The sequence below is a fragment of the Siniperca chuatsi genome, linkage group LG5 (assembly GCF_020085105.1).
Source record: "Siniperca chuatsi isolate FFG_IHB_CAS linkage group LG5, ASM2008510v1, whole genome shotgun sequence".
NCBI classification, from domain to species: Eukaryota; Metazoa; Chordata; class Actinopteri; order Centrarchiformes; family Sinipercidae; genus Siniperca; species Siniperca chuatsi.
In genome coordinates this window covers 22,617,161-22,623,160 of record NC_058046.1, presented here as the reverse complement: position 1 = coordinate 22,623,160, position 6,000 = coordinate 22,617,161, and positions in this window count along the sequence as shown.

Below are 6,000 nucleotides of genomic sequence, written 5' to 3'. Positions count from 1 at the left end.
AACTCAGCAGAACTGGACGTCCGTTTCTCAGGCGTTTAAGCATGCAATTATGTTCCCCTCCACTCCCCACTTCATAATCAGGATCGGGGGAGTACAACGTGGTGTCTGTAGTAGTTCAGTTCCTACAGGGGAGATGTGAAGACAAGGGTACATTGCTGTCTTGATTGGAAGGATTTTTTTTACAGGAATTGTTGTGTGTGGAGAAAGATAAAAGTTGAATGGAGCACTCGTGTGCGTAGGTAAATGTATATGTGTGTAAGATATGTTTGTGTAGTTAGGAGATTATATTTGTATGTGACCCAACAATTTCATGCATAGGTGTCTGTGTATTTGCATGTAACCTGCTTTAGAAAAAAAAAGCAGAAAATACTTTGATAGTTAAATGTATATGAAGTTGTTGTTTTTTTTTACCACTGTTATGTGTAATGCCCTTGTGTGTGTGTGTGTTTGCATATGTGTGTCAGTGTTTTATGTGATGTTATCCGGTGGGGAGCAGTCCTGCTGAGGGCTAGGCCATGCGTCCATGCATGTAGCACACACACATTCACCATATGGGGTCCAGAGAGGCTTGCAGAGCCAGGCCAAGCCATGCTTATGGACCATTTAGCACACATTGCCTTCTCCTTCATGGCTGCACTGCACTCCCCCTAAGTCAGAGCTGGAAAACATTACAGTGAATCACAGAAAAAAGCCCCACAAGGTACAGGGGATCTAACTCGAAGGATATACAAATCTGTATTTTTTGGCATATTTGTCCATTTTTCCACTTTGTTTTATGTTATTACTGTAGGATATCATCTATTTAAATCTGTCAGTGGTACTGCAGTGTGTAGTATGGCCTGTTAAAGTAGACTATTGTGAAATATAACCATACTCCCAGTTTAGAGAAATATGGCTTCTAAATAGTAGTATGTAGTAATGTAGCAGAGCCTTTTTATTCAACCTTCCTGCTGGATAACATACACTGATATTATCTTATACTTCTTCTAAAGGTTTCTTATATATACAGTATAATATATATATATATATATATATATATATATATATATATATATATATATATATATATATATATATATAAAAAAACTTCGTCCTTCACCCTCCGCGGGTGGTCTCATCCTTCGAGCTCGGGTCCTCTACCAGAGGCCTGGGAGCTTGAGGGTTCTGTGCAGTATCTTTGCTGTTCCCAGTACTGCACTCTTCTGGACCGAGATGTCTGGTGTTCTTCCAGGGATCTGCTGTAGCCACTCCTCCAGTTTGGGGGTCACTGCCCCGAGTGCTCCGATGACCACGGGTACCACTGTTGCCTTCACCTTCCAGGCCTTCTCCAGCTCTTCTCTGAGCCCTTGGTACTTCTCTAATTTCTCATGTTTCTTTTTCCTGATGTTGCCATCGCTTGGTATCGCCACGTCAACCACAACGGCTTTCCTCTGCTGTTTGTCAACCACCACGATGTCAGGCTGGTTCGCCATTACCATTCTGTCAGTCTGGATCTGGAAGTCCCACAGGATCTTGGCTCGGCCATTCTCTACCACCTTTGGAGGTGTTTCCCACTTTGACCTCGGGGTTTCCAGTCCATACTAGTGCAGATGTTCCTGTACACTATGCCAGCTACTTGGTTATGGCGCTCCATGTATGCTTTCCCTGCCAGCATCTTACACCCTGCAGTTATGTGCTGGATTGTCTCAGGGGCCTCTTTGCACAGCCTACACCTTGGGTCTTGTCTGGTGTGGTAGATCTGGGCCTCTATTGCTCTGGTGCTCAGGGCCTGCTCCTGTGCAGCCATGATGAGTGCCTCTGTGCTGTCCTTCAATCCAGCCCGCTCTAGCCATTGGTAGGACTTCTTGATATCAGCCACTTCAGTTATGTTCCGGTGGTACATCCCATGTAGGGGTTTGTCCTCCCATGATGGTCCTTCCTCCAGCACGTCTTCCTCTGTTCCCCATTGCCTGAGACATTCCCTGAGCACGCATCTGTTGGGGCCTTATCTTGGATGTACTTGTGGATCTTGGATGTTTCATCCTGGATAGTGGCTCTCACACTCACTAGTCCACGGCCGCCTTCCTTACGGCTAGTGTACAGTCTCAGGGTGCTGGATTTGGGATGGAACCCTCCATGCATGGTGAGGAGCTGCCTTAACGCCTGTGGTCTGTATCTCCTCCTTTGGCCACCTTATTATTCCCGCAGGGTATCTGATCACTGGCAGGGCGTAGCTGTTTATTGCCTGGGCCTTGTTCTTGCCATTGAGCTGACTTCTTAGGACTTGCCTTACTCGTTGGAGGTATTTGGCCATTGCCGTCTTCCTTGTTGCCTCTTCGAGGTTGCCATTTGCCTGTGGTATTCCAATGTACTTGTAACCATCCTCAATGTCTGCTATTGTTCCTTCTGGGAGTGAGACCCCTTCTGTGTGGACTACCTTCCCTGTCTTTGTCACCATTCGACTGCACTTCTCAAGCCCGAATGACATCCCAATGTCAGAGCTGTAGATCCTGGTGGTGTGGATCAGTGAGTCGATGTCCCGCTCGCTCTTAGCGTATAGCTTGATGTCATCCATGTAGAGGAGGTGACTGATGGTGGCCCCGTTCCTGAGTCGGTATCCATAGCCAGTCTTGTTTATTATTTGGCTGAGGGGGTTCAGTCCTATGTAGAACAGCAGTGGGGACAGAGCATCTCCTTGGTATATGCCACATTTGATGGATACTTGTGCAAGTGGCTTGCCATTGGCCTCAAGGGTGGTTTTCCACAGCCTCATCGAGTTCGCAATGAAGTCTCTTAGAGTCCTGTTGATGTTGTACATCTCTAAGCATTCAGTGATCCATGTGTGCAGCATTGAATCATATGCTTTCTTGTAATCAATCCAGGCAGTGCACAGGTTGGTGTGTCGGGCTCTGCAGTCTTGGGTGACTGTTCTGTCAACCAGGAGTTGGTGTTTGGCTCCTCTGGTTCCTCTGCCAATGCCCTTCTGTGCTTTGCTCATGTATTGATCCATGTGTCCACTTATCTTAGCCGCGATGATGCCTGACATGAGCTTCCATGTTGTGGAGAGACAGGTTATTGGCCGATAGTTGGATGGGACTGTACCCTTTGCGGGATCCTTCAGGATCAGGATTGTGCGCCTTTGGTAAGCCATTCAGGGTGCGTCCCCATCTCTTAGCAGCTGGTTCATTTGTGCTGCTAGACGCTCATGGAGTGCAGTGAGCTTCTTTAGCCAGTAGGCGTGGATCCTGTCAGGGCCCGGTGCTGTCCAGTTCTTCATACCTGAGACTCTTTCTTGGATGTCTGCCGCTGTGATGGTGACTGGATTCTGTTCAGGGAGGTTGCTGTGGTCCTTTCTCAGGGCGGCCAGCCACTGTGCATCGCTGTTGTGTGATGCCTCCCTTTCCCATATACTTTTCCAGTACTGTTCCGTTTCCAGCCTTGGTGGGTCTGCTCTGCTGTTATTACCCTGCCATTGAGCGTACACTTTCGCAGGTTGAGTTGCGAACAGCCGGTTTATTCTTCTGGCTTCATTATCTCTCGTGTATCTCTTTAGGCGGCTGGCCAAGGCTTGGAGCCTTTGTTTGGCAGTTTCGAGTGCTTCAGGTAGGGGCATCTGGTTGTACTTCTTGGGTACTTGCTATATATATATATATATATATATATATATATATATATATATATATATATATATATATATATATATATATATATATATATATATATATATTCAGGTTGTAACTAACATCTGAAATTCTTCGTTGGACATATTTAGACTATTTTAACTCACATAACTTGATATAATTTGACATACACAGATTTTATGTCAACATGTTGAGTTGAGCTGAAAATGTTAGCTACCCACCTAGCAAGTCATTAGGAAAAAGGTAGTAGGGCTTTCACTTTTTATTCAAAATTGGAACTATCACATCCTCATCTTCTCCCTGGACGAAAAGACTGATATCCAGCACTTCCGTCAGGTTCTGCAGCGCCTCCTTGACCACCAGCTCTTCGTCAAAGCCGAAAAGTGCGAGTTCCACGCCTCCACCCTCTCATTCCTGGAGTTAGTCGTCTCAAAGAACAACATTCAGATGGACCCAGCTAAGGTCAGTGCTGTAGCTGAGTGGCCCACACCAACTAGTCGCAAGCTAGTCCAACGTTTTCTGGAGTTTGCCAATTTCTACAGATGGTTTATCAGAAACTTTAGTACTGTGGCCGCCCCTCTGCATGCTCTAACCTCCCCCCATGTCAAGTTTCAGTGGTCTCCCCAGGCTGACCTGGTCTTCCTGATCGTCACGTGGGACATTGAGGAGAGGGTCAGACAGGATAACGCTAACATCCAGACACCAAACGGCTGTCCTCTGAATCTGACAGCCTGACGAGAGGTCGTGGGTTTCCAGCAGCAACATTATGGATCCAGACCTCATCCGGGATTTCCATCATTGCCATCCTGACCAGCCTGGCATGTCAGGCGCAATCCCTAGAGGGAAACCTGTCCCTTGTTATCCTCTTTTTTGCTCTTTATACCACGTCACATGACTTCCTACAGGCTTTCTGGCAGCCCGGTGTGTCTAAATACGATGCTGAGGGGCGTCACAAAATGTCGATATTTGACGACCTGGGTATGAGAACAGGTTGAAATATTTGATTTTAATTTAGCTGCCATGTGGGTCTTGGTGATGAGCACCCACACATATATACAGATGTAATAATTAGTTACATCATAATGCTGACCTACAGTCACAGTGCCCATTGACTTAATATCAGGAGCCAGAACTTCCCCTCATCTCCCTCCCTCCATCTATCTCTCTCATCCTCTCCTCCTTTTTTGCTTCAGTTCTCCATATCCTCTCTCCCTTCATTCATCTCTCCCTGTCTCTGTCTGTCTGTGTGTGGTCTGGAGACACTATAAATCCCCAGCTCACACATGGTGCCACCCAACGCGATGCTCAGGCCTCCTTATCCACAGTATCAGCTGCCATATCAGACCAACCAGGTCAAGGCCATTTATGCCTTTATACTTCTTCATAGAAGCCTAAATGAACACACACACACATATATATATATATATATATATATATATAGAGAGAGAGAGAGAGAGAGAGAGAGAGAGAGAGAGAGTACTAACCACTACTATATATATAGTATCTATCCACTTTGAGTGGCAGAAGTTGGAAGTTTCTTCTGTTTTTCTTTCACAGTAGCTAACTATTTAGCTAACTTTAGCTAACTGTTTAATCATTACTTTTATCAGTTTCAACCATTTATACATTACTTTTATAAAACAATTTCAGCTGTTCATTCATTACTTTTAGCTAACTATTCCAACTGTTTGTGAATTACTTTTAACTTACTATTTCAATGGTTTACACATAACTTTAAGCTAACTGTTTAAATTTTTTTTAGCTTGCTTACTAGTTTTCATGCGCTCTCAATTGCAAAACACTTGGTGTTAATGTGTCACAACCATAGACTGTATATAAAGAGGTATGTACTGTGAGTGGATATTGATAGCTTACTGGTCATTGTCAATATACTAAAGCTCAGCATCACACACATTTGTAATTCTATTTGGCTTTGGTTTATTTGGTATATTTTCTTCCTTAACACAAATACGTGGATTTATTTTTAAAATTCAAATCATAACTTGTATATTTACAAATTACTTGAGTTTTCCACGTCCCCCCTAGCTAGCAACTGCAGAGATACCCCTGGTTGGGAACCACTACTTTATACTATTAAAATTCTGAAGGAACTGTGTTGTTCCTTCAGAATTTGGTGTTGTTTCTTTACCTTGACTTTTCATCCACAGCCACTAGAGGGAATCGCTTTAACAAATCCTATCTCATATGACTCACACTTTTCTTTCTTTCTCCCTGCTTAATTAATTCAAAATACACACTCTGTTTGCACATCCTGTCTTTCACCTGGATGTTACACAACTGACTGCTATCCAAGCTGTGTCATTATCCCACATACTGGTGACAGAGAGGGATTAATCTCATTCAGCTCTGAGGCCCTGGG